Here is a 27,932-nt window from a genome sequence, read left to right on the forward strand (position 1 = left end):
AGGGGAGGACACCCAGGCTCTGCCCCACCCTCCGCGGGGCGCTCCCCTCCGCCTCGGAAGCTCAGAACGAGAGCGAGGGTTTTCCCCCTTTCCCCTGGGCTCGCTGGGTTTCCAACTTCCTCTAAACCTCCCTCCTCGTTCCGAAAAGCCCCGAGGAGGGGAGCGGAGAGGAAGCACGCAGCTAGTGTGCGAAATGAAGACCATGTGTGGGGACGGCGGCATCAGAGTGCAGCCGCCGCGGGGTGGGGGGTGGCGAAGGCCCCCGCGCGGCCGGAGGCTCGGGGCGGCAGCAGCCAGCGCCTCTGCTCGGCGTTGGGGACGCGGAGCCGCAGCGAGGAACAGCGAAGAGGCTGGGGCGGCCTCGTGGCGGGCAGCAGGGAGGGGGGTGCGGGGGCAGCCGCGCCGTGGGGGGCGGGGGGCGGGGACGCAGCCCAGGCTTCCTGGGCCGCAGCTGCGACCGAGGGCGCAAGAGCAGATCGTGCTCGGCGGCGGCGGCGGCGGCAGCGGCGGCTCGGGCCCGCCGCGCTCGCAGCTGAGAATCAACAAAGGGAGGCGGCGGGCAAGCGGGGGAGGGGCGCCGCCGAGCGTTCGCTGGCTGCTGTGGAATAATAAAAAATAATTAATAATGATAATAAGAGAAAAATCCCCGGGCTTTCATGGCTCTGGGTTTCCGTGTGGCTGCAGCGGGAAGCGCGCTGTCCTTGAGGCGGCCTCTCTCGCCTGGTCTGCCCGCCCCTCCCCCTCCCCCTCCCTCGCCCCCTCCCCTCCCCGGGAACCGGGAAGAGAAAGGTCTGCAGCTGACAAATATTATCCATTCTCCCCATCGATCGCGGAGTGTACAGATGTGAGCGCTTGATGTGCCCGCGGAGCGGCGGATCCTCCCTGCTCGCTCGCTCTCGCCCTGGCTCTGCTCGCCACCCCCCTCCTCCCCCTTTGTTCTCCTCCCCTTTCCCTCTCTTTAAATAGATTTCAGGGCGCTGCCTGTTGGAGAGCAGCTGGCGATCTCTCCCGAGAGAGGGAGCGAGCGCAGCCCGAGGTGCCCTGTCACCAGCCTCCCCTCCCCCACCTCGCCTTCCCAGTGCGGTCCCACCCCCCACCCTTCTCCAGTTTCCAAAACAGAAAACACTGGGAACACCCACGTCCACTGCACCGCGAGTCTCTCGGAGCCTTTGGACCCCTCGCGTTGTCCCCGTGCTGTTCCCCGTGTCGGGGTGTGTGTGCGGGGGAGGGAGGGGGCGCACGGAGGGGACCCAGGGACGTGCCGGAAGGGCCGAGGGTCGGGATCTTTCCCCGGCAGCAGGAGGGACGCAGCCCCGGTCACGCTGAGAGGGGACAGTTTACCCATTAGGGAAAGTCGGCGGAGGCGGCCCTTTTATTCCTCTTTTGCAGATGGCAGATTAAGCCAGCAGCGTCCGGCCTCAAAAGGGCCGGCCGCTCGGCTAAGGGTTAACCCGTCGGCCGGTAATCGCGGACACACACACACTCACACACGCGCGCGCGCACGGCGCGCCCTCCCTGCCCGCCCGAGCGCCCGCCACAGCCCGCAGTGCGCCCGAAGCTAGGGGTGGGGAGAGACTCGGGGGGAGGGGCGGAGCGGGCTTAACCAGGCCGCTCGACTGAGCCGAGGCCACCTCGCCGTCTGTCACTTAAATGATTGTCCTCCGCTCCGCTCGGTGCGGTCAGTACGGGCTGTTAACAGGCAGTTGCAATCAGTTTCCGAAAGGTCAGCCAAGGTCCTCCGGCTCTCGCAGACGGAAGGCATTACGAAACCGCTTTTGTATCTGCAGGCACTTTAGAAAAAGAGGCGAGGAGGGGCGCACTGCAGCGCCGCGGTGCTGCGAGCCCCGGGAGAGGGGCGGGAGCCGTGGGGCGGGGTAACTCCCCCCCGCCGCCTGCGGCCTGGACCCGGCAGCGGGGAAACCGCACGGCGAGTGACCCAGGCCCTCCCGGTTTCGATGGGGAAGCAGGAAGGAAGGGGGGGAGCAGGCGGGGAAGGAGGAATGGGAGGAAGTGGGAGAGGCGTCCTGGCTCCCTTCCTTGCCCGGCCTTCGGCCCACACCAGGACCCAGACCGGGGCGGGCGGCCTTGGGTGCCGCAAGATCCCGCTCGGACTCTCAGGGCCTCCTGTCTCTGGGAAGTGGGGCGGGGGAGGAGTTGGGGGGGGAAAAAGAGAGACCCTCGCAGAGCAAGCGAGTCCCCACGCGGTGTCTGAAGACGCTGCTGCTGCAGCCGCTAGAAGTCGTCCATCAGCAACCAGTCCAACCTGCCAGTGATAATGTGCGATCAACACCAAATCACCCCCGCCAGGCGCGATCCATCATCGCTGCGCGCCGCGGGCCCGCGTGAAGCTGACTCGGGGCTGGGGGTTGGGGGGTGGGGAGCAGGAGGCTGTCGCCCAGCGCACTGGGACTCTCGGCGCACCTAGCTGCCCCTCCGGGAGGCCTGCATCCCGGCGTTCATAACTCCCCAAGTTCCCCAGCCGCAAAGCGCAGACCCGGTGGCTCCGCGTTCCCGGCACAGGTCACTTAAGAGCCCTCACGCCCTACTATCCAGGTCACACCCTACAAAGCCGTCCCTTCCTCGGAGCTGCCCTGCCCGTCCCCTCCCCCTCCTTCGAGAAAGACTGGCTGGCGGGAAATTAATATTTAATATCGTGAAATTGATTAAAGGGCTGGAAGCCGGCGATGGGGTGGGGGGAAGGGTAGGGGCGTAATTAAAGATCTGAGAGTTGTGGCCGCTCCTCGTCTGCTCCAGCCGCACGCGGCCTTTGTGAGGCCGAGGCGGAGCCGCGCTGGGCTGAGCCCGGCGATCCCGGGGCGGTGGCCCGTGCTGCCCAGGATCCGGCCGGCGCCCGAGGATGGAAGGCAGAGGCCGCACTGCGGGGGCAGGCTGTCCCGGAGGTGGCCAGTTAACCTTAGCACACCTGGGGCTGCGCGGACAGCCGCGCTTCCCTTGCCTGCCTGTATCATGGGCTCATCTCGGCTGCAGGAGCCTGAGGGTCGGGTGCTGCAACTTTTCCCAGCTAGTTTGGCGCAGAAGGGTCTTCCCCGCCCGCCGGGGCGGGGGGTGGGGTGGACCCAGGAGGGTGCATCTCCCCTCCGATTCCAAGGTCCCCAGCGCTGCCTCACACTTCGGGACCCGCTCGGAAGCCGCCGCCCCAACCCTTGCCTGGGGTCTTCCGAGCCTCCCACGCAGCCCTTCGGGAGCAAGGAGTCAGGTCCATCCAGTTCTGTAACTGGGGGATCCTGAGGCCGAGGCTGCCCGGAGCTGCCGCTGGTTCTCTCTCGTCCAGGCCCCACCCCGGGCCGCTGACACCCGGGGCAGCTTAACTCGTTCAGCTGCACTGCAGATGGGGCCTGCCGCTCGAGGCGGCGGTCTCCAGGGAGCCGTTACCGAACCAGTTCGGCCGGCGCCTGTCGTACCGTTTATGGTTACTGCGCCTCCCGGGAGGGGCACGGGGCTGGACAAGGCTGGAGGTGGGTGCCCCCGGGCCACCCGAGCTGGCGCTACTAGAGGAATTCGGTGGGTGCAAGGTCTGCGGTAACCCGTTGGCGCGGGCTACGGTTTAGAAATCAGATGGTTGGCTAGGTGGCAGGCTGGCTCCTGCAGGCCCGGCTCCAAAGGGCCGCTTTGAACTTTTTCTTGTACACGATTTATTTTTTTTGGTGGAGCGGTCTGTCTGAAAAGTATCAAGTGTGCAGAGGGGAGAAAACACAAACACAACAAGCAGGGTCCTTGGCCCTAATCAGCTGGGGGGGGGGGGTGGGCAGGAGGGCCCACAGGCTCCAGGCCCGCTAGAAGGAAGGTCAGGACCAGGGAGGATTAGGCCCAGTCTTGGGTTTATTGCTGTACTTGAACAAAGCACCGGGGGCTGCCTAAACTGGGGCAAGAGAGAGGTAATTAATAGAGGGGCTGCAGAAGTAAAGAAAGGCTGGCGTGGCTGCTGCCTGGGTGGGTGAAGGAAGTGTTCTCCATGAGAATAACCAGCCGGTGCAAACATTATGCAGAACGACTTTATTTCACCAAAACAAAACAAAGAAGTTCACATTCAGCCTCTCATGCTGAGCTGATAAGCAACTTGCAAACTTTGGATGGAATCTTGAACCAGTGGGAGGTGTCAGGCTGCAGTTTACAAAGGGCAATGGGAAGCTTTTCCGGGTACTTCTCCGTTCTTACCATTGTGATTCTACCTGCTTCAGCTACTCCCTCGGGTGGCCCTTCTGACCTCCCCACCTGAGCCCAAGGTGAGATCACTCAGAATGGACAGTATTCATCAATGCCATTTCTGGTAAATTGGGCCTCAGGTTCTGGAGTGTCCTAGGAAGAAGGCAGCCTACACAGTGCGCATACTGATGTCAGTGCAAATGTGATAGGCGGCTCACATTCTGTAGCCTTTACTGGATTATATTATGGATTTCCCAACCGGATGTACCCCGTTTTCCCAGACATTCTTGATTTCAAGAGCTCTGGACCCTGTATCTTAATCGGGCAGGATTCGCGACCTGCGGTCATGGGTATTGTGTAACTGTGCGTATTGTGTCCCATGCCTTAGCGGCCGAGCTGCCAGGATGGGAGGAAATGGCTTGGGGGTGAGGCCTGCACCCAGTGGTACCCACTGGTCCTCTGTCCACTGTGTCTAGTCTGACAGCCATCCTCCTCGCAGTCCTCATCTCAGCCAGGGCCTGTCCCTACCTCCCCCTATCAGGAATCCGGGGGAGTTGGGTGATAAAACATCCCTTTAGGAACCATCCAGGTAGGACGCAGGGCAGGGAGCTTGTCTGGGGAAGGGGCAGGACTGGGTCCTCAGGGGTCCCCGTAGGCCAAGCAGGAGCGGCCTCCCCGCTGGGGGCTCGGGCCGGGCGCGCCGGCTCCTGGGGGACTGCTCCCGCCTCTCCCCCGGGCGCGGGCTGCACGCCGGCCGCCATCTTAGCCCGGGCGGCGCGGGCGGCGCTGCCCCCGGCGGTGGGACCGCAGAGCCGCAGGCCGGGCCGAGGCGGCCGCGCGGGCGTTCCCGGAGCGCCACGCCCGCTCCCTCCGGAGGCCCCTCCGCGCAGCGGGTCAAGGCTGACCCCTGGCCTGGGGCGGCCGCTCCTGGTTAAAACGCGGCCTGTAGTCGCCCCTGGCCGCCACGCCAGAGCGGATTTTAATCTGGAGAAACGACCTCCGGTTCCCGGACTCCTGAATGGTCCACGCGTTATCACCTCTCCCGCGCCCAGCGGCCCGGCCGCGCATCCCGCAACTTGGGCTGTTCTCATCCCGGGGAGCGAGGCCTGCAGCACAGTCCCCGCCGTTCAAGGGGTCTCTAAGCCGCTTTCGGGGCAAGAGAGGATTTGAAAGTTACCTCTCTTTAAGGGATCTTGATTGGAGAAGACTGTCACTCTACTTGTCCGCTTTTTGACAGGCGTTTATGGAGAGCTTGCTAAGGGCAAGGCACTGGCTTAGTCCCTAGGGGAATCCAAAAGTACAAAAGTGAATTTTGTAAAAAGGCACCCCTGGCCCTCAGGTAATTTACAATCTAGGTGGGAAGGCAGACTTGTAAATGACTCACTAAACACAAATAAAAGGCAACAGTGAAATGAATGTAAACAAAGGGCATGAATCCTGCAGTAAATGGTCTGGGGAAGGGCCAATTAATTATTTTTAAAATAACCTTTACTTCTAAAAATGTAGAATCAGTTCTGGGAGGGGAAGGGAGGATAAAAATATGCTAACACTGAATAGTTCCAGGGTTCCAGGGAATAACAGTCATCACTTCTGAAAGGTTGATGTTTAGGGAAAATGGTGAAAGTTTATTTAAACTAAGCAAAATACCAAGATTCAGAAACTTAGGATTCATTTCTCAGCTCCTGACATAAGCTGAGCTGTAGAGATGCAATTTTCCATCCAAACACAATACCACCACCTCCTACCTCCCCCGCTTTGAAATCGGTAAAACTCCCACCACACTTCATAAAAAGAAAAGTTTTAGAAAATAAAACTAAATGGAAGATTAGAAACTTCTAAAAAAGGTTTCAGACTTAAAGAAAATGGGAATGAAAAAAGAAACACACAGGGGCTTCCCTGGTGGCGCAGTGGTTGAGAATCTGCCTGCCAATGCAGGGGACACGGGTTCGAGCCCTGGTCTGGGAAGATCCCACATGCCGCGGAGCAACTAGGCCCGTGAGCCACAATTACTGAGCCTGTGCTCCGCAACAAGAGAGGCCGCGATAGTTGAGAGGCCCGCGCACCGCGATGAAGAGTGGCCCCCGCTCCCGCTGGAGAAAGCCCTCGCACAGAAACGAAGACCCAACACAGCAATCAATCAATCAATCAATCAATCAATAAAAGAAATAGAGTCAGAGACATCAGTACAAACTCAAGTTTAGCTTAAAAAAAAAAAAAAAAGAAACACACAAAACAAAAAAGATCAGCCTATTTGCAGATGGTCTCCAAGATGTGAACGCAGAAAACTGTCCCAAGATGATTTGTACAGAGGTTGGAGAGTGTGGGAAAATTAGTCATAGGTCAAAGAAAATTAAGCAAATAAAAAATGAGGCAATTATTAACTCCAGGAAAAAAAAATCGTACAAGAAAGGAAATGCAATCACTGAAGCTCATTTGCCTCATCAATAAACAATCTATATGTGGTCACAAAGTAAACACTGGATATGAATTTAATAAGAAATTATGATACAGTTCTATTGTGAGAGTGGGGGAGGGGAAATATGATGCAGAGGACTAAAATCCTCCTCTACCGTAGCAGGAGGTCAACAGATGATATTATTATTATGGATTATTTCAGAGAAGGCCACATCTACGTGTTACTTACAAATATGATGGTATCTACCAGGAGAAACCAGCAGAACAAGAGAGGGAGGTGCCCCCGGGGGACTGCTTTTTTGTACCAAGCCTTTACATACTATTTGGCTTCATAAACTTTGGGTAAACAGTCCTTTGTGAAAAATACAAATTAAGTTTTTAAAATTAAAAACACACACTTATTTAGAAGAATAAAACTCTGAGAACTCTCAGCCACAATGACGTAACTAATGTTCTTTGAAAGTATCTTCCTTCAACATCCCCAGCTCCAATTACCCAAAGTGTGGAAAGAAACAGGGAGGGAGGCGAATGGATTTGGAGCTCCTGGCCTGTACATTCCTAGTTATAAAGGAAGAGCAAATTTGCTGTTCTCAGGAGAGATGCCATTTCTGGCCTTACTGTGAAAATACCTTCCCAAATATTAATGCAATTCCACATACCCATACTGTCCACTATAGAAATGAACAAGAGTAAGCTTTCCAGGGCTAATTTAGAAGGCTTCCAAAGGCTTCCCCTAGGACCCTACTGCTGACACCAGAAAAATCCCTCTTTGGAGTTAACTTTGACTAGGAATTGCTTTCTCTGGATGATCCTCCACTTTTAAATGCAAATTGTTTTCGTCCATTACACATTAGTGTGAATTTCAGTTCACAGGTAACCAGTTAGGACGTCCAACTCTATGGCACCACCTGTTAGGGTCTTACACTCAAATGCCTACACCCACTACATAAAGGCCTGCAGTTAACAACATCCCTGAAAGGCTTCACATTCAAAAACAAAGAAAACATCACCCCCTCAAATCCCACCTTGCTGGCTAAACAAGACACATAGGTAGAGTGACACCCCTGTCTTTTTTTAAAACGCCAAATAAAGCCTAGGAGGGATCTAGTAATTCAGTAATTTATGAACACTGGACCCTGCAGATGAGAGGGGACAAAACAAAGAGCGAGTAACGGGCCTACTGCTCCAACCTGCTGGGTCAACACTGGCTTGATCTGCAGCCTAAGGCTGGCCCGCTCTGCTCCCAAGATGCCCTTTTGACCCCCGTCCTGCCCTGTGTCACCATCTCTTTTCTTCTTGATCAGAGAGAAAATCTGTTTCTCCTCTGCCCTGAAAACAGAACTGCCACTAGCCTACTTGGTGACTTTGGGAGCATTGGAGAAAGGTGCCTCTGGGCCTGAATTCCAAGTCCTCACTCCCCGTCTTGGCTGGGAACCTTAGTGTAGTGCACAAACTACACAACCTGATGTGGTGACCCTGCTCGAGAAGCCAGCTTATTTCGGGGGCTACCCTGGAGGTTGCTCAATTCTGACCCGCAAGGTTCCTGCTGCATCTGGGTTTCTTTGGTTTCCAGCACAGCAGACCTGGTTTTCAGCCCTACAGACCCTAATCACCTGAAGAGAGGCTGGGGTGAACCAGCTGCATCCTGGGAAGTTGGGGTGAGGTCAGGAAAGGGGCAGGTAGGTCCCAGTTCACCCAGGAGTTCTCCACTAACTCTGGGACTTCGATGTTCATTGAGATCTTTTAAAAACATGAGCATCCTGCCCCAAAGCCTTGCTGAAAATGAAATCTTCATGAGCAAAAAGGAAAGCAGGCCAGAGGGTGCACATGCCTTTTGGAATTTCAAAAACGGGAAAATGATTAGATTTCAGATTTAGGGAAGGTGTGTCACGTTAAGGGAGCCAGAGAAAATAATAACTGCCAATTCCGAAGCAAAGCAAAATCGTGTTTTTCCACTACGTTGCTATCTCTGTCTCCTAGTCAAGCCACAATGAAATAGCAGATCAAATAGCAGATCAAAGGCAGAGGCAAATACAATTATGTTGCCTGTGAAACCCCTAGCATGAAATTAGAAGTCAAACTCTCCATTCAGGGGTTAGAGACAAGGATAATGGGAACCCGAGGCCCTAGAGATGTACCCAGCTCCTTTCAGTCACAACACTATCCATGCTGGATATTTAAAACCACACCTGGGGGTAGGGGACGAACAGTAAGTATTAGAGTAATTTATTATTAGAGTAATGTATTATTTTTTCCACACTTTAGTAAATGCACTGACTACATTTCCAGCTCTGTACCACAGAAAGATATCTGTATGTTGAAAAAAAAAAAAAAAGGTGATTTGCAAGCAAATCGTGAAACTAATGTTGCCTGAAGCGATGAAGGGTTTACCACAGATCCCCCCAAGATGGCGGGTGAAGGATGGTGGTGGCCAGATTCCCAGTCCTGTCCTTTACCTGCTTTCCCTTTCAACACTGAAGGGCCTAAAACCCAGCTGATTCCACCAACCAATTCTTCCTCAGTTCTTCCCACACTTCACAAGCTCACAGAGAGAGCTGTCCTTTGATATCGTCTATTTTTCATAAAACCCATATTTGCTTTACGGCTCTATTTCTTTTACCCTGGCCTAATTTTAGCTCTCTGTCTCCCCCTCACCCCCCATATAATTTATACAGCCTCTTGAGGGTACAAGCTCCTATTATAACATAGACTATTCTGTTTAGAGCCAGTGCTAATTAGGCTTAGCTCTCAAGAGTGCCTGGCATGGCTTTCTTTCTTTCTTTTTGTTTTTCTCAGTGGCCATAAGTTCTTTGACACTCCTCCCAATGAGGGGTAGGGTCTATGTCCCTTCCCCTTGAATCTGAGTGGGCCTGCGACTCATGGCAGGCAGTAGAATATAGTAGAAATGACACCACATGATTTCTGAGGGTGGGTTGGAAGAGGGGATGCTGGCATGCTTGTTTTTGGAGCCCTGAGCTGCTGCTATGTAACTTCAAGTCCTACTACCCTTAAGCCACCATACTATGAGGAAGCCCAAGCCACACAGAGAGCCCTGTGCTTGTGCTGCAGAACACAGCTGAGGTCTCAGCCAGCAGCTGGACAGGCGGGGGAGGCAGCGTGCAGATGATTCCACCTCCCGGAATTTCCACCAAATTCTGGACCCACTGAGTCCACAAGCAGAATTCAATTGCTTCTACACTAGCTCCCTTGCAGCTGACAAGCTCTGACCCTCACTTGCCACAGTCAGTAGGGGAGGTCAGTTTTATAACACGTTGTGAAATCCATAGAAGAAGGCGAGCAGATTAAAAACAGAAGTGTGGAGAACAGGACATATTTCATCACAACCCAAATCCTCCACCTTGGATGACACAACGCCTTGTTCTTTATGGAATCCCTGGAGGACAGACGGTGACCTGTCTCCTCCTCAGATCTGATCTCACATTTCCCCTAAAGGATCTGGTTGAAAGGACCCCACTTGTTGCCTCCTGACCTGCGCTGGCTGTACAAGGGAGCCAGTTCACGGGGCAGGAGAGAGGGACCGAACATTTCCACCGGCCTAGCTTTGCTCTCCCATCTTTCCTCCTCCCTCCCCTCCCCACCCCACATTTTCCTTGCCTCTTCTTGAAGGTTCTCATGTCGGGGAGGGGGTGGGATGGAATACAGAAGAGGGATCAGCTTACTTCATTTTCTTCCCAATTCCTCCACAAACCCCACATCTTCTCACTCCCTGGGACCCAACTACCCCATTTGTGTCACAGTCCAGACAAATACGTTTCCATTCATGATACTCAGAGTCACATTTGCTTGGCCACACCCACAGAATCACCCAGCAGCACCCCTGGCCTCTCCCTCCTCCTCCCCCCTCTTTCTCCTCCCCTGAGGCAGGTACTCACAGGCCCCTGCTGCCCAGGCAGCCCACCGACCCTAACTTACAGCCTGCCCTCCTGGGGAAATGCTGAGCTCAGGGGAGACCTGGGGAGGGACTGCAAGACATCTGGAATGTGGAAGACTGAGGAGGAGAAGATGGAGGGGCCAGGTCCTAATCCCCATCCCCCAACACACACACCCAATAAGCACAGCAGCCAAGGAGCAGGAGAAAAGAACAAGTCGCCTGCAATGTGGAGAAAAATAGGCCACATTTTGCGTGGTGTGGGGAGGTGAGAGGTGAGGAGCTACTGAACAGGCCAGAATGGGCAGAGGAGCACCCAAGGGCCTGGGACCTACCCCTTCCCCAGAGCCTGAGTCCAAAGGCTGGCACGGCTCCCCGAGCTCACAGCTTTGGGGCTGCCTGCCTGCTGGACAGTGGAGTCCTGCAGCTCCAATTCACAGGGCTACTGCAACACACATTTTAGAAACAATTCTCTCTGCTGACCCAAATCCCAGGCCAGTGAGATGTGTGCCCAGCTAGGACCTTTCTTCGTATGCTTCAAACAATATCAGCCCCAACCCTTCCTCACTCCTTCAAGAACAAGGATAAAACATTTATTAAAACATTATTATTATTATTATTGATTAAAACCTTATTATTGCTTTACATGCAATTACTTCACCAAATCTTTCCCCAATCTGGTGATGCAGGCATTCTCATGCCCATTTCACAGAAAAGGAAACTGAGGCTCAAAAAGGTTATATAACCCCTGGGGGCAGAGCTTCCATCTTAAGCCCAGATGTGTCTTGCTCCAGAGCTTTCCACCACACCTGTGATCTCCCAAACATTTTGATCACGTACTTTGTGCCAACCTGTGCCAGGCTTGCAAAGATAAATAAGACAGTTTCTGCCCTTGGGGAGTTTGAAGTCTAGTGGGGGAGACAGAAACACTGCAATACAGTAGGATAGGGGCTCTGAATGCGGGGTGGTCCAAGTACCGTGGAGCCCTTCTGAATATCTTGATCTGATCGTCATCACCCTTTCACTTCACTTCTACTTTCTTAGCCCCCCCTGGTTTCTTCTCACAAGGCCGCTCTTATCCTTCCTTAAGCACTAGCTGCTGGCTTCTCTTCCACGCCTGTTTCTTTTCTCCTATCAACGGAGTCCGTACTCATACACCTGGCAGGGATCCTGGCACCCTACTTGCCTGGAAAGGCTGCCTTGGTTGGGTAGATGTCCTTGGCTTCTGGGGCCCCTCTGGGAGGAGCGAGACCCTGTCTGCAACCCCAGGCTTCCTCAGGTGAGACATGGGCACAGGGGCCTGGACGTTGAGCAGGCTGGTAGGCCCTAGCAAGGCTTTTATTGAAGCCTGTTAAAGGGCTTTGGGCTTCCTCTGATGAAAGGCGCTTAAGTGCATCTGGTTTTGATTACAGGGGAGGAGAAAGCCAGGCGGTCTCTCGGGGGTTGGACCAGTCATCTGGCTCTGCCTTCCTCCGGGCAGAGCAGGCTGCTGGTGAGGCCAGGAGGCCAGGTGTGGGGGGCAGAGCAGGAAGCAGAGCTGGTACAAAACCCTCTAACTCTCTGAGGCTTCTGACCCCAGCCCATGGCTCTGCCAGGCGGGACTCCCAGAAACAGCATGGTGGCTCAGAGATGTCAGGCTCGTTTGATAAAGTCAAGTTTAGAGTGGCTGCTGGCCACCCCTGACCAACAGCTCTTCACTGATTCCCACCCCCTCATCTCCAAAATAGCCTCCTAAGAACCCCTGACCCTCCAACAACCTTGCCGGCTGCTCCCTCAGACGAAGTTAAAATAGGCTTCTGCCTCAAGGGTTTCCGCAAGTGATGAAAACTAAGGAAATGCAGACTTTTAAAAGTTAAAAAAACCCTTAATGTTTTCTTTCTCCTTTTCAACTAGCCGGGTATCATTCCCCATAAAACAGACATCGTTAAGGATTCCACTTCACTGTAGCTGACAACTACGCTGAATTAAAGGAAGAGATTAGTATTATTTTAAAATAAGGTGGCTGTCCTGGACCATCACCAGGCAGTCCCAAAGCCACTCTCTGCCCCGCACCTGTCCCTGCGCGGGCCTCCACGTGGGCACAAAAAGCTCTTGGGGGATCGGATGGGTTAAACACAGTACGCGGTTCTAGAAACAAAAATGCATTTTCTTATTCCCGCCCTGATTTAATTCTGCTGCGTGTTATTATTGTCAAGTCTTTTCGCACCACCGTTTCTAAAAAGAAAACCCGTGGGTCTGCGCGGCCCTTCGCCGCCTGCTCGGCTTTTATTGTGCACGCAGCCTGGTCTGTCTGCGTGGATCCAGCACGTCGTGACCGCCTCGCAGGCGCGCACGGACACCCTCGGATTGGCATTTCGATAAGCTGGGCGCATTGTCTCAGCGGCGACACACACACACTCACGCACACACATAATAAAGGGCTTACAGACCCTGGCCAACCCTCCTCGCAACCCATAATTAGAGATGACCTTTGCGAAAGGCAATTAAAATATGGTAATGATCGATGCGCTCGCCCCTTTTCAAATAAGAAAATACACAGGTGTTGGCTTCGGGAGGCTCCACCTGGCCCGACCAGGAGGCCTCCTCCAGCTTATGAATGAACTCTTTCTCCCGGGAAGCTTCGACTCCCCGCTACCTACGCGAGCGCTGGCTCCCCTCCTCCCCTCCCCTCCCCCACCAGTGCTCAGGCAGCTTGGAGCTCGCAGGCGGCGGCGGGGCTTTGTCATCGGAACGCACACACAGACACGCACACGCGCGCACCCGGCCACCACGGGACCGCGGCAGCCGCTGCGCCGTGTGCTTCTTCGCTGCGCTCCCCTCCCCGCCCCCTCTTTTTAAGAGCTGCTCCAAATCCCTTCTTCCGTCTTTTATGTGTGCGGTCCTTTTAATCGAGGAGCTCGGGAAGCATTTTAGAGGGGGCTCCCGCGGGGCGCAAGACCGCAGGACTCAGGACGCGCGCGGAGAGGACGCGTGGGCAGCTGGGCTTTGTTCTGCCCCTTGCCGGGGTCCCGAGGGCGGAAAAGCCTCTGCCGCGCTGGGGCCCACCGGTGACTCGGCGGGCTAGCACTAGCACTTCCCCACCCCCACCAAAACTGGAACATGAAATCTCCTCCGGAGTTCACTCCGGACTTGGTCCGGGTGGGGCGCATCGCCTTGGGGAGGGTCTCCTGGTCCACAAGTGGCTCTCCCCATATAGACAAATGTGCAGTGTCATTATGGTGGTTCCTGTTGCTCGAGGCCCCGGGGGTGCTCCCGCGGCGCGCGCGCACCCCACGTCTACACGGCCCGGAGAGCGAGAGGGGGGCCCAGGGGCTGAGACTCGCCGGGAGGTTGCCTGGAGGAGACGCCGTGTCGGGCTCTCCCGCACCTCCCGGCTGCCTTCCGGGACCGCGAGCACAGAGCCAGGGCGGCCTCTCGCCTTTCATTACCGGGCCTACGAAAGCAGCAGCCCAGGCAAATATGTAGCTATTAAAATTAATCGCCCTGCGTTGTCAGCTGAACATAATGCAAATTATTTATGGGCTGTCTGCGCAATATTTATCATCGTGCAGGCTCCGGGCGCTTCGTTCCTCCCGGCCTCCCCCGCCCGCTCCGGCCCGCGCAGGGCAAAGCGGCGCGCAGGCTGCGGGGGCCAGAGGGCTCTGGGCACCCAAATGGGGTTCCGAGGGCGAGGCCGCGCACCAGGCTGCCTTCCAGGCCAAGAGACTCACTTTGGTTTCTGACACTCATTCCACATTTGTTGGAGGCCTACTACGTGCAAAATTAAGAGGTCTGCGAAATTAGGGGGGAGTGGAAAAAAAAATTGGAGAAACTGGAACAAAGAGACAAGCTCGGGCCGGAGGAGCGATGCAGGCGGAGGCTTCTCGGCTGCCCAAGTGAATTTTCTGAGACCCAAGTCTGTACTCCAACTCGGGAAACCCACGTTTGCCGAAGCTGGATTCGCACTCAGGGAAACCGAGAGCATCGGAGGTGCCCGACAGATTCGAGTACAACGCTGTCGACTGGAACAGGAATTTGGTGTCCTTCGAGCCTCAAAACTTGTTTGCAGATCGCAGATAACACATTAACTGCTAATTGTCGAAATCGGCCAACCATTTAGTTTATCACTGCTGGGGGCCCCTTGGTATTCGCTGCACTTTTTATATGTAAAAACAGCCTTGGTACCTCCTAAACGGCTTTTGTGTGGCTTTTGTTTCTCTTTCAAATACGGTGTTTTAAAAAACAGCAGCAACACGCCACCCCACCCCCTCTCCAACCAAGCCTTCTCGTTTAAAAGAAAAAAAAAAACCCAGGAGGAGAAATAATCTATAGGACAATCCCCCCCTACTGGTCGGCGCTGGCGTTAGGGCTTTTTACGCAGATCGAGTCGCCCTGGCCTGCAGAGGTAAACAGGCTTTCTGCACCGTTGCTAATTGAATCACAAGGGGAAGAACGGCGGCTGCGGGCGGGGGAGGCCTCGGGATCTGGGCCGGGTGCCAGGGAGGGGAGGGCGCAGCACGAGGGGCATTGGGGTGGCGGCGAGTAGACCCTGCCCGGAGGCCTCGGGGCCTGGCCGGGGAGAGAAAGGTCGGTGGGCGGTCCAGCCAGAGGCCCCCGCTTGCAGTCTGCGAGGCTAAGCGAATGCGCAGCCTGGGCCTCTATCCCCAGCGCGCCTGGGCGCCACCTGGGGCCGGTCACGCTGCGTGAGTCCATCTGCGGGGAAGGAGGTCACCTGGCGCCCCCTCCCACACACAGTTTTAGCAGTTCTGGGCCTTCAGGACGCAGAGGCAGGCCTAGGTCTTTCTTATGTTCATTTTAAGCAAATTATTGCCCTTCGTCACTGTCCCCACCCTAAACGCCAGTCACCTCGCCCTTAGCTGATCAAGCCCGAGTCAGGGCCTACTTCCGGGCTTCTAGGGGGTGGCGTGGCTATCTATAGCATCTGCTCTCCAGACTAAGAGAAGGATACAGGAGCCAGAAAGCTACTCAGAATTTATATTCTTCATCCCGTTTTCGTCTCCTTAAAATGTGATTTGACCCAATTTAGAGGTCTTTTTTCTTTCCATTTAACCCCACTTTTGACAGGGATTTTTCTTAGAGCATTCCAAAGATTCTCCCATTACCTCAGAAACTTAATTTGAAGTGATGTAAATGAAAAGGATGTTCAAAATCTTAAACAGCTTTTGGATTCCCTTTATCTGTACATTCCTGCATGGATTTGAGGAAGAGCTGGTTTTTACTTTGTTTTGGTTTTTAATCAGCAAATCACTGTGTTTTCTAGAGTAAGGGAGATTGAACATTAGTCACAGTGATGTGCAGGGGGTCAGGCCCCGTTTACAAAGTGCTTGAAGACTTTGGTTCTCAGAATCCCACCTGAGAGGGGCAGGATGAGTGTTACTGTTGCCATTTACAGATAAGGAGACAGACTCCCCCCCACCAAGTTTCAGGAATCTAGTCTTCCTCATTGAACTGGGGCCAGAAGCCAGCTGAAACCTGCCAGCTCCTGCCTGCATCCATCCTCCTCCAGATCAATGTCATATAGCAAATGCTGCATCCTTTTCTGAGATGCGTCTACTGAGACCCCAGCCACCCTCCGGGTTGAAGCAGCCCCGACGGCCCACATTTTAGGCACCTCTTTCCACAGCCTGCAAACCGCACGGGATAGTCTCTTACAACCGTCTGTTTACTCACTTCCCTCCACCGGGTCAATTCCGACTCCAGGCCCGGGAGGACAATTTTAAAGTGTTTCTGCAGACAGACCCTCTGGCCGCGCCGGAAGTGTTTTATGGACCTGTGAGCCGAGTTAATCCCAGGAGGGGCGGCAGGATTAGTCCCTGGTGTGGGTGGGGGATTCCTGTATTAAACTTTAATCCCCACGGGAGGAGAAGAGATGGGGGACGGGTGGCTACGGCAATGTGTGCCCCCCCCCCCATTAAACTCCCAGATCTGGGCCGAGGCGGATGGAAACTGAGGTATGCGGATACCCCAAAGCCTCGATCCTCGGCAAGGCGGGGTGCAAGGGGGGAGGGCGCCCCGCGCAGACGCACCCTGGGAGACCAGTGAGGACATCGAGGACGAGTGGAGAGCGCAGTAGTGTGCTTTTTTTCCCCCCAGGTTTTATCCTTCCCTCCCTGGCAAGGAGGAGAGCCGCAACCCGGAGAGGGAGCCGGAAAGAAGCACTTAATCACCGGCGTCTCGCTGCTCGTCACGCGAAGATGGCAGCGGCTCCCCTGGGTTTCAAGGTTCCGGGAAAGGCGTGTGTTCTGCCTTAGGCGCGCGGGCTGCTGCGCTCCCTCCCTCAGCTCGGCAGCCGGCCGGGGTCTCGGAGCCTCTCTCAACGCCCGCAAGTGCGGGTAGGCCAGCCTGCCGCCAGGCTAGCCTGTCCCTCCTCGGGCCCGGCGGTGGCTAGGGTAGCGGGGGCCCGTGGGTCTTCGCGAGCTAAAAGTAAAGGCTCGAGGATGTGAGATGGGGAGCTGATCGCCCAGCCGCCTCCGATCACAACAGCCCCCGCCCCAAGACACACAGGGCCACACTCTGGCCCGGGCACGCAGGGCGTCAAGCTGCGGCCAATACAAGACATGCAGGGTAGACTCCCAGTAGCGGTGGCCCGAGACCCAGCCAGCCTTCGCGGAGAGGGGATTTATCGCCACCGCCACCCACGCGTAGGCCCCATTGTCTAGCCTTCCCCTTTGACCCCCCCGGGCCATCATGAAACACAGAGCGCACAGGTCCCCCCCCAGCCGCTTCCCGGGGGAGTTGGGGATCCCCAGGCCTGGCTGCACGTCCCAGGGGTGCCAGCGTGTGCACGGACCCTGGGGAGGAGCAGGGCAGCGCGGCCCCTCCACCCTGATTCTTCCCCCGTGCAGCACACAACCGCCACGGGCTTCCGAAGCGCCGGAGAGGGGAGGAGGAAGGGAAGGCGGAGGCCCGGGAGGCGGGCTGCGCGCTTGAGACGTTGTGTGTGTGTGTGTACACACGCGCAGGCGCGCGCGCCCGGAAAGGGGGACGAGTGTTTGGGGGAGGCAGGGTGAGTGTGAGCAACCCGGAACCAGCCGTCCCAATCGGGACTTGCCTAGCTGGCCTCTCCAGCCCCCGGCCGTGAGGCTGCGTGCCCAGGGCTGGCGGCTCAAGCGGAGGGGAGCCAGGAGGTGCGGAAGGCGCTGCCGGGCGTCCGGCCAGCTCCGCGAGAGGAGCCCGGCGGCGCGCCCGGAGCCCAGGGACTGGCGTGACCCAGCCGCCCCCGCAGGCGGTAGTTTAGCTCCGCCTCCCGGGACCACTGACTCTCGGCGATAAGGAGTTCCTCGGCAATCGGCTGTCCCCAGTCCCCAGTCACCTCCGGCGGACGTGACCGCCGGATGCTATGTGGCGAGGTGGGGCGAGGGGCCTTTGCACTGCCTTCCCTGGTCCCTTCTCCGCCGCGGAGCCACAATAACGTGCAAAATAAGGGCCAAATGTCAGGCTTCCTCATCTCTTCCCATAACCCTTTGGAAGGTGGGGGGTCCAACACCCCCCAAACAGCTCACTTTCACTACACAACACGGGGGGGGCAGCACAGCCCTACATTCCTCAGTCGGGGGCGATCCTGGCCATAGCCCAAACTGTGCGACAAAGCCGCTTAACAGTTCTGGGCCTCAGTGTCCTTATCTGTAAAATGATACCAATAACGTGTCTAACTCACGGGGTTGTTTTCAGGATAAGAGTTAATACATAAAGTGCATAGAACTCTGCCTGGCATACAGTGCTACAATGTTTGTTGTTAGGATTTGGTACCCTCTTACCAGGTTGAAGCAGCTGAAGGCAGGGTTTGCACAGGCTAGAAAGGGCACTGCTGCCCACAAAAGTTAAGAAGGCAAAATGGGCTCAAACTGTCTCCACTAGATTTTCCCTTAAAGACCCTCATGTGTGATAGGGATGGAAGGGGGAACTTTGCTTTAATGGTGCTCATTTAGACTGGATTAATGGGAAGCTCCTGCTAGGGCTCAGGCACAATTACCCACCCTCTCCCTGAGGCCTTGGGCGAACAGCACTGGTTTAGAGGACGTCCGGTAGACTCTTCCAGGACACCCTTTCTGATGGCTCAAGGCCACCTCCTATAAATCAGTTCTTAGAGGCGCTGGGCAAAAGCCACATCCTCTGGGGATGTAAGTTAGCCAGATTTTAACACTGGTCCAGAGCTGGCAGGCGGCAGGCCCCAGTCCCTGGGCTGCTGGTGAGTCTCATTTCAGGGACTCACAAATGCACCACTATTTACGTACATAGAATGGGTCAGATTTATAATTTCAAAAAGCTTCCCATTTCCTTTGAAATGGGGTCTCCTGCGCGATGGGGCGGAGGTGGGGCAAAGAAGCGCCCCGAGGAGGCCTCGGCGCCACTCACTCCCCGCCTGGCCTCTCCCAGGTCACTCATAATTCATTAGGTGGGACAGCCTTTTCCTTTTCAAAGACAACGCAAATGGCCTTTCCCTTACGTGGCTGCCGGCGTTCGCCTAATCACTGAAATGTGCTGGCGGTGCGCTCTCGCTCTTGCAGTTGATCCTTATCGGAACTGTGCGTGCCAGGCGGCCAGCCCCGCGAAAGACAAAGACGCGGGTGCCTCCTGGGTTTGCTCCCGAAGCCTCAGGGTCACCTCCGGGGCTTCCCCTTCACAGCCTCTGGCTCTCAAGCCGCTGCCGGCCAGCCTCCGGAACAAACCCGCAGCCCTAAGTCAGAATTCCAGTTCTCGAGCGCCACCCGGAGCGTTCACTTTTCCCCTCCTCCGAGGCTGCGTGGTGCGCGAGTGAGAGTCCGAGGGCGGCGGCAGCAGACGTTTGGGGCCGGGGGCGGGGACTCCCCGGCACCCAGCAGCACGAACGCAGGTTAAAGAAAAAGGCAAGAGAAAAATGTGGGCTTATAAAAGCCAAAACCCAGGACCATCTAGTCTGAAGTACAAACAACCTCAGGAGGGAGTTTGCAAGGAGCAAGCAACCCCCATATAGAAACTACAACTAAACGAAATCCCCGTTTAGAGTTATAGTAAGAGTCCTCGAAGGTGGAGTGCACAGGGGACCGCGGTTTCTTAGGACACACACGGGCTGTGCTAAGATACATCATGCTCAGCCCGGCACCTCCTGCACACACGTTTAATAGCAGGCAGAGAGCGGAGTTTCATCTACAGATCAACTAGTTCTCACAGTATTTATAACTGACTCAACGTTTACTTGATTTTTTTAAAAAAGATTTATCTTGCTTGAAAGATACATGAACAACCTGTATTTAGATGGGCTAAGTTCTCTCAGCTGTCTGCCCATGTTTGTCTGGTCTCTCTAAGAATCCACGTTTTCTAGCCCGGGAAGGGGCAGGCTCCTCCTTCGGCGGTTTCCTGGCTTGGCGCCCATCCTCCCCAAGCACCGGGAACGGAGACGGCCGCATTAATACTCGCGGGCAGCCTGTTCTGACCTATACTGTCATTTTTTCCATCGGTCAGAATCGGGCTTGGGGCGGGGAGGTGTTCTCCTCCGAGGGGCTCTGCACGGATCATTGGGTTTTCCCCGGCGAACTTAACACGGAGGCAAAAGGGGCAGATGGAAACCAGGCCTCGGCTGGCCGGGCGCGCGTAAGCGCCGCACTCGGCAGCTCGACGCAAAGCCAGGGCTGGATTTTCGCAGCCTGGGCCCGGCGGCCTCCCAGCGCCGGCGCGATCCTCTCTCCCTCGGGCTGAGCAAACGTGCTCTCCAAATTCCGCCCTGGAGACAGCAGCTGTGCGGCGCAGGGGGGGTGGGGTGGGGAATAACCCGCAACTTTTCCAACAGAAAGTGTATGCGCACAGGAGAGGTGAAGGCCCACCCGATTCTGTGCACGTACCGACACAGCATCTAATCAGTGTCACTGCCAGGAATACGCTTCCGCGGCGGGCGACACCCCGGCCCCCGCCAACCTGCAGGAGGGAGGGGGGATGCAAATGGCGTCTCGCGTCGTCCCAGACTCTGCACAGCTCCCGCTGCCGAGACTCCGAGCAGACGTCGCAGCGGGCCAAGCGCCGCCACTCTGGGAACGCGAACACGCTGGCGGCCCGCGCCCCTCTCCTGCGACCTGGTCGCGGGAAAACAAACTAGCACCGCTCCCCGGGCCAAGGCCATTCCCCCGCCCCCACCGCCGGAAGAGCTGCCCTTCCCCGATGGGAGGGGGGCGGGAAACTTTGCGAGACGACTGTTCCGCGCCTTTCTCGCGTGGCGTCGGAGAGGAACTTGGGTGGGTTTCCCGTCCGAGGCCTGACCACACCCTCCCACTTTTCTAGGCCTCGGACCTCAACCTCGTGGACTACGGAGCGGAGGGGGACACTTCGGGCCACTCGGAGGGTGGCACCGAAGTCAGGCGTCCCCAAGGGCTCTGGCGGATGGCCAAGTTTGTGTTCTTTCCATCCCACGCCGGAGTAGCGCTCGCTACTTTGGGGAAGCTTCAGACTCCTCAACCCCGGCCACGAGGCCACCCCTGTCTTTAAGGTAGGGCCAATGGTCTCTCTACAGCACCCTCTCCCGCTCTGCGGTCCCCGCACCGCTCCCACAGCCCCGGGGAGTCCCCACGGATGGCCCGCGCCTTCCCTCGCCCGCTCTTCCGGGGGAGGGGGAGGCGTGTGGGTCGTGTGCACCACGACTCCGGCCCGCACCTTCCGCGGAGCCACCTCCGCAGCCTGCCCCGCCCGGAGTCGCCCTGCGGGATGCAGCCTTCCCCGCGCGTAATGGGGCACCCCTGGGACGCAGGCAGGGATGGCGGTTCCGGTCGTTCCGGGATTTGCGTGCAAGAAGACAACAAGGCCGGCGACTACAGGAGCGGCGCCTCCATTCTCGGGGTTGAGACGCCCGCGCAGTCTCCGCGTTGTCCCGCTATCGCCACCCTTGCCTGGGGGGCCCGCTTCCGTACCCCGTGCCACCCCCCAGCAATCCCTCGTCCCGCCCGTGCCGGCACCACGCGGAGCTCCGAGCACGCTGGCTCCCACCCCAGCCCCTCCATAACTCGCGCACCTCCCTCGCCCCGGGCTCGGGGCACCACTCGCTCTCAGCGCCCGGAGTACGCCGGTTCCACCCTCGGCTGCGAAAGCCGCCGCCCCGTGCCACCCCCGCCCGGCCCGGCCCTTGTCCCAGCCCGGCTCCCCCGCCAGCTGCGCCGCCACCGCCGCACGTGACCCGCCCCCGTCGCGGCTTCCGCCTATCTGCCTGTTCCGGAGCACAAACAATTTCTGCTCTGACGCGGGGTCTCTCGGGCCCCGGCGTCCTCTCCTCCTTGCCTCCCCCCCCTTCCGGGTACGAGAACTCAAAACAACTCGCTGACCTTCGGGCCGACCAGCTCCGGCTTCCACCGACTCCGGCATTCTGTTCAAACCCGGCAGCGGCGGCTTCTAAGATTTCACTCCGCGCTGGGCTGGGGGGAGGGGGTGATTTCTCCGGGAGGGGGTGTCTCAGATCGAAAGAGCCACTTCACGCTCATTCCTCTCCTCCCAAGTGAGTTTTTAGACTGTCCAGAGGCCCTGGGGAAAGCCGCGCGCAAAGAAAGCCACCCCCCCCCACTCCCACCCCAACGCGCGCGCGCGCGCGCGCACACACACGCACACACACACACGCCGCCTTGACTGGCGCCTGACCTGATTTCCAGGGTCACGGCCCAGCGGCGGAGGGCCTGGACAGCCTCCGAAATACCACGGAGCGGTGGAGTGCGGCACGGATCAGAGCTGGGGTGGGGTGGAGGGATTGCGCTAAATAGTAATAGTAACTCCCACTTCTGCGCTGTGCCGAGTACTTTACAAGCCCTTGAACTTTACGGATCAGGAAACTGAGGCGTAGAGAAAGGTCAGTTAATTGACTCTATCAGTCACCCAGCAAGCTAAATGACTTAGTAGGAATTTGAACCCAGGTGTCCCAGAGTCCGGGGTGGTTAAACATTATGCTAGTGTTCACCTTGGAATCAAAAGTACAGACCCATCTACAGAACTTAGTGTTCACTTGACGGCTACATATTTTCCACGTTGCATAGTGACTGGCACCCAGTAGGCCTTAATAAATAATGGTGAAATGAATGGGTGTCCGAATAAATGATTGACAGAACCACTGATGGCAAGTGATTTTAGAGAAAACGGCCCCAACCACTGCTCCTTCTAAGAGGACTGTTTTACCTTAATAAAATCTCTAGCTGTTTTGTGACTGTTTGCAGATAACAGGAAACTCTTATTCAAAAATATATTAACCTCCCACCCCTCCCCCCAGCCAGTCAGCCTGGCAGCGTTTGAACTTGCTAGGGCACATACCCAAAGCAGCTTTTACTTGATCTCAGCCATTTTCCCTACCCTGTTCCTTCTCCGTAGGCTTCTGCTCAGGGTCAGGCAGCCTGGAGCTGCATTTGAAGTGATTCTGAACATATCACAGGAAAGGAGTATACACCCACCAAACATGGCTCATTGGCTTCCCTTCCACAGGCTGGTGGTGGTGGTGTTGGCGTGGGGGGAGCGTGACTTGCAGCTCAGTGGTTATCTTTTAATTCACAGACCACATAAGGAACACCATGATCCGTGCATCTGTGCAGCTTGTTCCAGAGTCCCAGCCCTCACCAGCTGTGAGGTCACATCTCTTGGAAGGCAGTCATCTACCTCAACCAACAGCTCCGAGATGCTGGGCAGCGGGACCATATCTGCCATTTGGAGAGCTGCCGCTGGTGCTCTGGGCTGTCCTGCTCCTTCCGGTAGCCAAAGAGAGGATGCGATTTTTAAAAATTCATATATTCAGGTAATCCATATTGTCATCCGCCGTCTCCCCCCCACCCCCACCCGTTTTCTAAACCTAACCAGTTGTTCCTTCTGTGTCACTAATTGGGCAGCCTGAAATGAGGACAAATTTCATTTCCGGTTACCTGAAAGTAAACTTTCTCCCTTCCAGTTTGATTCCTCCAACATCTGTTGAATGCCTCTGTGGTGTAAGTCACTATATTAGGCAGAACATGGAGGAGGAAAATGGCTAGTCTCTGTTTCTGATTAGTGATATAGTCTGTCCTCCCTCTCTCTCTCTACCCCTCCCATCCTCCCTCCCTTCCTTCCTTGTCTTTCTCTCTTTCTGACAGTTGTCTATTTTGGCTCATGTTCCTATGATAATTAACCAAGAAATGAAAGCATTTATTTTCTAAGTAACAACCCAATATTGATTAGAAGGCTGGGGTTTCAGCTGCCTCTTTTACAGTCTGGTCTGGAGTGACCAGCCGGACCCTGTGACCTCAGCTTGTGGCCAGCCCAGGTTGGAAACATCAAGTGATTTCCAAGGAGGCCACAGGCCTCAATCCTACGTGGCCGGATTGTAGCTGAGCACAGTCTTGCCGAAATTCACTTACCCCTCGTGCAGGGGGAACTGGTGACAAGTGATGCTGAACCAGAGGTTCAGGATGCTAATATGATTTATTATCTGTGTACAGCCTGGGGAGGAGAAAAGGCTCATAAAAGTGTTCTAGGCTGGTCATTCTGAATGTGAGCATTTATTTATCTGCAAAGCTGCCGAATGTCCCTGCAGGAAGTCGCGGGCGCAGCAACCCCTGACTGCACAGACAAAAGTCTCCCCATTACACAGGGCTGCTTTTATTGTTTCCAACAGCTTTGTGCTTTCCCTGGGGGAAGAGGAGAGTCACAGAGCGAGTTTTCTTCCTCTTTTCTCACGCTGCAGAGGAAGTGATGTTGTGGAAACAGGGGCATTAACTTGGCCTGCAAACCACATCAGAGCCAGAGTTGGGAAAAGCTCGGAGCAGGGTGGCATTCCTATGGCTTTCATCCTCCAGGTCCCCAAAAACCCAGCCTGGGTCTGAGCATGGGGATGGTGGGCGCTCACAGGTGGCACAAAGCAAGAGAAGTCGTACTTGGGAATCATTCCATGGGTACAAGGGGCTCCCTGGGGACGGATGCTCCTGAACAATTAGGAGTCAAGCCCCCAAATGACTCCTGGAGCAGTTTCATTCATTCTTCATTCATCTATTGGAACACACTTAGGGATTACGCACTTTGTGCCAGGCACTGTGCTGGCCCAGGGTATGCAATGGTAAGCAACAGAGACACGGTCCCTGCGTCATGGAGCTTATATTCTACTTCGCTTGGCACACGAAAGGTACTGGATGTGGTCCTGACCGTCGAATCCTGTAGGTCCTACCTCCTTAACGTCTATCCTGGGCTCTTCCTCATCCGACCATCCTTAATTCAGATCCTTGAGGACTCCTCATGGGACAATGGAACCCACCCTCCCCAAACTCGCCTCCTCCATCTGATCATGCCACCCACTGCTTTGAATCGTTCAAGCAGCAAGAAGGGGAGAGACAAGGGGAGATAAGGACACCCCCATCCAGCTGAGTCAGCCTCCTTTATAAAGATTTCTCAGAAGTCCCACCTAGTGATTTCTACTTATGTCTCATTGGCCACTTCTTGCTGCAAGGGAGGCTGAGGAATGGTACCTTTTAGCTTGAGGCCATTGCTGCCTCAGGTTACTAAGGAAGGGGGGGGATGGCTACTGGGGTAGTCAGCCAGCCACCTCTGCTCATATACTCACAGGGTATGTGACAGACAGTATGACATCACTTAGTAGGTGGTAGGAGAGGGTTCAAGAGGGACCTTTTGGGCTCTGTTCCTGGTTCACATCCCAGTTTTCTGGGAGCTGCCGTCTATCTCCTCCGTGGGGTTGGGATGCCAGCAGCCTTTATGTTGCTGTAGGTGCAGGTGGAATCTGCCCTTAGCTGAGCCAGTTCTGTTCTTTTTTTTTTTTTTTTTTTTCCCCTGGAAATGGGGGATCAGGAGAGAGAAAGCTGGTCAGTCAGGGCAGGGCTGGCTGCGTGGTGCCTGACCAGTGCAGTCACGCTGCCCTGTGTCATGGGCCCCATCCTTGGGATTTAATGCTCTGCGGTCGCCATCTTGACGTTCTGAATAATATTATTTCAAATTTGTGTTCGGTAGGTGATGTCCAGTGGGACAGTGGAGCCTCAGCTCATGCATGGTTCCACCTCCCGCCCTCCACCCCGGCTTACCTTCCTGAGATGATGGGTCCTCAGATGCCAGCTCCCCACCTCCTTGTGACCCTGGCCCTGCTTGGCCTCCCACACACCACCCTGGCCTTGGGCTGCTACCACCTTCTGCCCCTGGGTACTGACTTTGGGAAGGTCAGGGTTGGGGAGCCTCACGGCGCCTTGGGGGTGGGGCAAGGTGGCAGCACTCTTGGCCGGACACTTGGCAGGGCCCTCTCCTCCACTGAGGATGCAGGCACCGAATGTGTCCCAGCATGGAGGTCGTGATCCCTTGGAGGCCAGCGAGTACCTCGGGTGGAGGCAGTGGGCGTGTGGGAAGGGGAGAGTGAGGTCCCAGCCCCTGGCTGGGGCCCTGCATTTTAGTTTTGTTCTGGGCCCCACAAATTATGTAGTCAGCCCTGCCTGACCGCGGGGCCATTGCGTTCGAGCCTGTGGATGCCAGGCCAGGGAAAGCCAGTCTGCAGAAAGGCAGAGAATAATAAAGAAATGCGGTAAAAAACTGAGTGCCTTCAGAAACACAGGGCCCCAGAGAGGGCAAAGATGGGTTCCTGAAGGGCGTCCAGTGCCCGGCTCCTGCCCCCTGTGGGGGCCTGCCTGTACTGCTCCTGAGTTCTTCTCATCAGTTCCCTTCTGTTCCTTGTGCTACTATGAATGGATTCCCCTGATTACCAACTAAAAGTGCCCCAACCCAGACCAAAAAAAAAAAAAAAAAAAAGCTTGGTTTGCAGTTTATAGTATTGGGTTTCAGTCCCAACTTTGCCATTTAACTAGCTGTGTGATGTTGGGCGAGTAGTTTTTTTAAAAATATATTTATTTATTTATTTTGGCTGCACCAGGTCTTAGTTGCGGCACACAGGATCTTCATTGTGGCATGATTAGTTGCGGCATATGGGCTCTTAGTTGCGGCATATGGGCTCTTAGTTGCGGCATGCTATGTGGGAACTAGTTCCCCAACCAGGGATCGAACCTGGGCCCCCTGCATTGGGAGTGTGGAGTCTTACCCGCTGTACCACTAGGGAAGTCCCTGGGCAGGTTAGTTATTCTCTCTGAGGCTTCGTTTCTTCAACCTTAAAAAAATGGCTGGACCTAATGGTACCAACGTTGTAAGTTGCTGTAAGGATTATCTGTTTACACCCCTTCTTGTTAATAGAAAGATTTAAGACACAAAGGCATGTAGAGAATTTTGAGTGAAACAACTTCCTTCTCTGACTGTTTTCTCAGTACTTAAATACTGCATACTTGAATCTGGTTAACTTAAGTGGTTAGAATAGGGTCAAACAAGAGGGATGTCATAGGTTTGAGCACTAGACAGGTTTGCTTAGCGTATTTCCATGACTAAAGACTAAACACATAAGGTAGATATTCCAGTTATCTATCGCTGCACAATGAACAGCCCCCAAATGTATGGTTCAAAATAACAACCATGTTACTGTATCTCATTATCTTGTGGGCCAGGAATTGGGACAGGACTAGGATGGGTGATTCTTCTGCTTCATGTGGGGTCAGCTAGGGGCTCTCAGTGGCACTCCGGTGGTGGATGTGCTGGTCTGGAGGGTCCAAGTTGGCTTCATGCACAAGTGTAGTGCTTTGGTGGGGATGGCTGGAAGGCTGGGCTCAGCTGGGACTGTAGAATGTGGTTCCTATCTGTGGGCTCTCCAGCATGGTGGTCTTAGGATAGTATCACTTTTTCCATGGTGGCCCAAGTTCCAAAAGACCAAGATAGAATCTGGAAAGCCTTTTCTGACCTAGCCTTGGACATCATGTGGTATCACTTCTGTGGATTCACCTAATTACAAGAGAGTTAGACGCTCACGCAGATTCCAAAGCAGGGGACTACATGAGGGTGTGAATACCAGGATGCCTGGGTCATGGGTGGGGGCATTTTTGGAGACTAGCTATCACAGTGGACCAACCACTTATATGTTTGTTCCCTTAGTCCTGGGGGGCAAAGTGCAAGGACATGGTTGGAAGAGCTCAGGTCCATCCCCATTCATCATCAGAAGTATTCTGGGAAATCCTCAGCAAGGGGCAGGAGATGGAAAGGCTCTTGGGAACATCAGCCTCTGCAGAGAGCTAATTCCATAGGCTCTGGATGTTAAATCCTAGTCCTGCTTCAAAACCAGCCTCTTGGGCTCTTGAACTTACAAAAAATAATCTCAGATTCCTATGAGGGAGTTATAATTGTCTCCATTTTCTATGTGAGGAAACTTAATTAAATTGCCCAGAATCACAGCTAGAAAATGGTACAGCTGGAATTTGAAACCAGATATATCTAATGCAAAAGCAGTAGGTCATTTTACAGTTTACAGTTTAAGTTACTTTCCCAGGGTCACCCAGAGAAATACAGAAATACAATTCAGTACCCATTCATGGTAAAAACCCTTAGCAAGATTAGAAGAGAATGGAAATTCCTTCATCTGATAAGGAGTATGTACAAACAAAACTTACAACAAACACTGTATTTAATGGTAAAATAT

General features: G+C 55.2%; 1 protein-coding gene and 1 long non-coding RNA gene across 2 annotated transcripts in view; one reads left to right on the forward strand and one right to left on the reverse strand.

Annotated features, from left to right (window-relative positions):
- The window catches only part of BCOR (BCL6 corepressor), a 115,064-nt gene extending 93,133 nt beyond the window's left edge, over positions 1–21,931 (reverse strand). The window contains exon 1 of the mRNA XM_007180123.3: positions 21,751–21,931. The gene's annotated coding sequence lies outside the window, so the exon portion shown is untranslated. The remainder of the gene's footprint in view (positions 1–21,750) is intronic.
- Positions 20,730–27,932, forward strand: part of LOC130706388 (uncharacterized) — a 56,603-nt gene continuing 49,400 nt past the window's right edge. The window contains exons 1-2 of the long non-coding RNA XR_009006667.1: positions 20,730–20,924; positions 22,958–23,195. This is a non-coding gene — a long non-coding RNA (uncharacterized LOC130706388). The remainder of the gene's footprint in view (positions 20,925–22,957; positions 23,196–27,932) is intronic.

This window comes from Balaenoptera acutorostrata, chromosome X, assembly GCF_949987535.1.
Source record: "Balaenoptera acutorostrata chromosome X, mBalAcu1.1, whole genome shotgun sequence".
Taxonomy (NCBI): Eukaryota; Metazoa; Chordata; class Mammalia; order Artiodactyla; family Balaenopteridae; genus Balaenoptera; species Balaenoptera acutorostrata.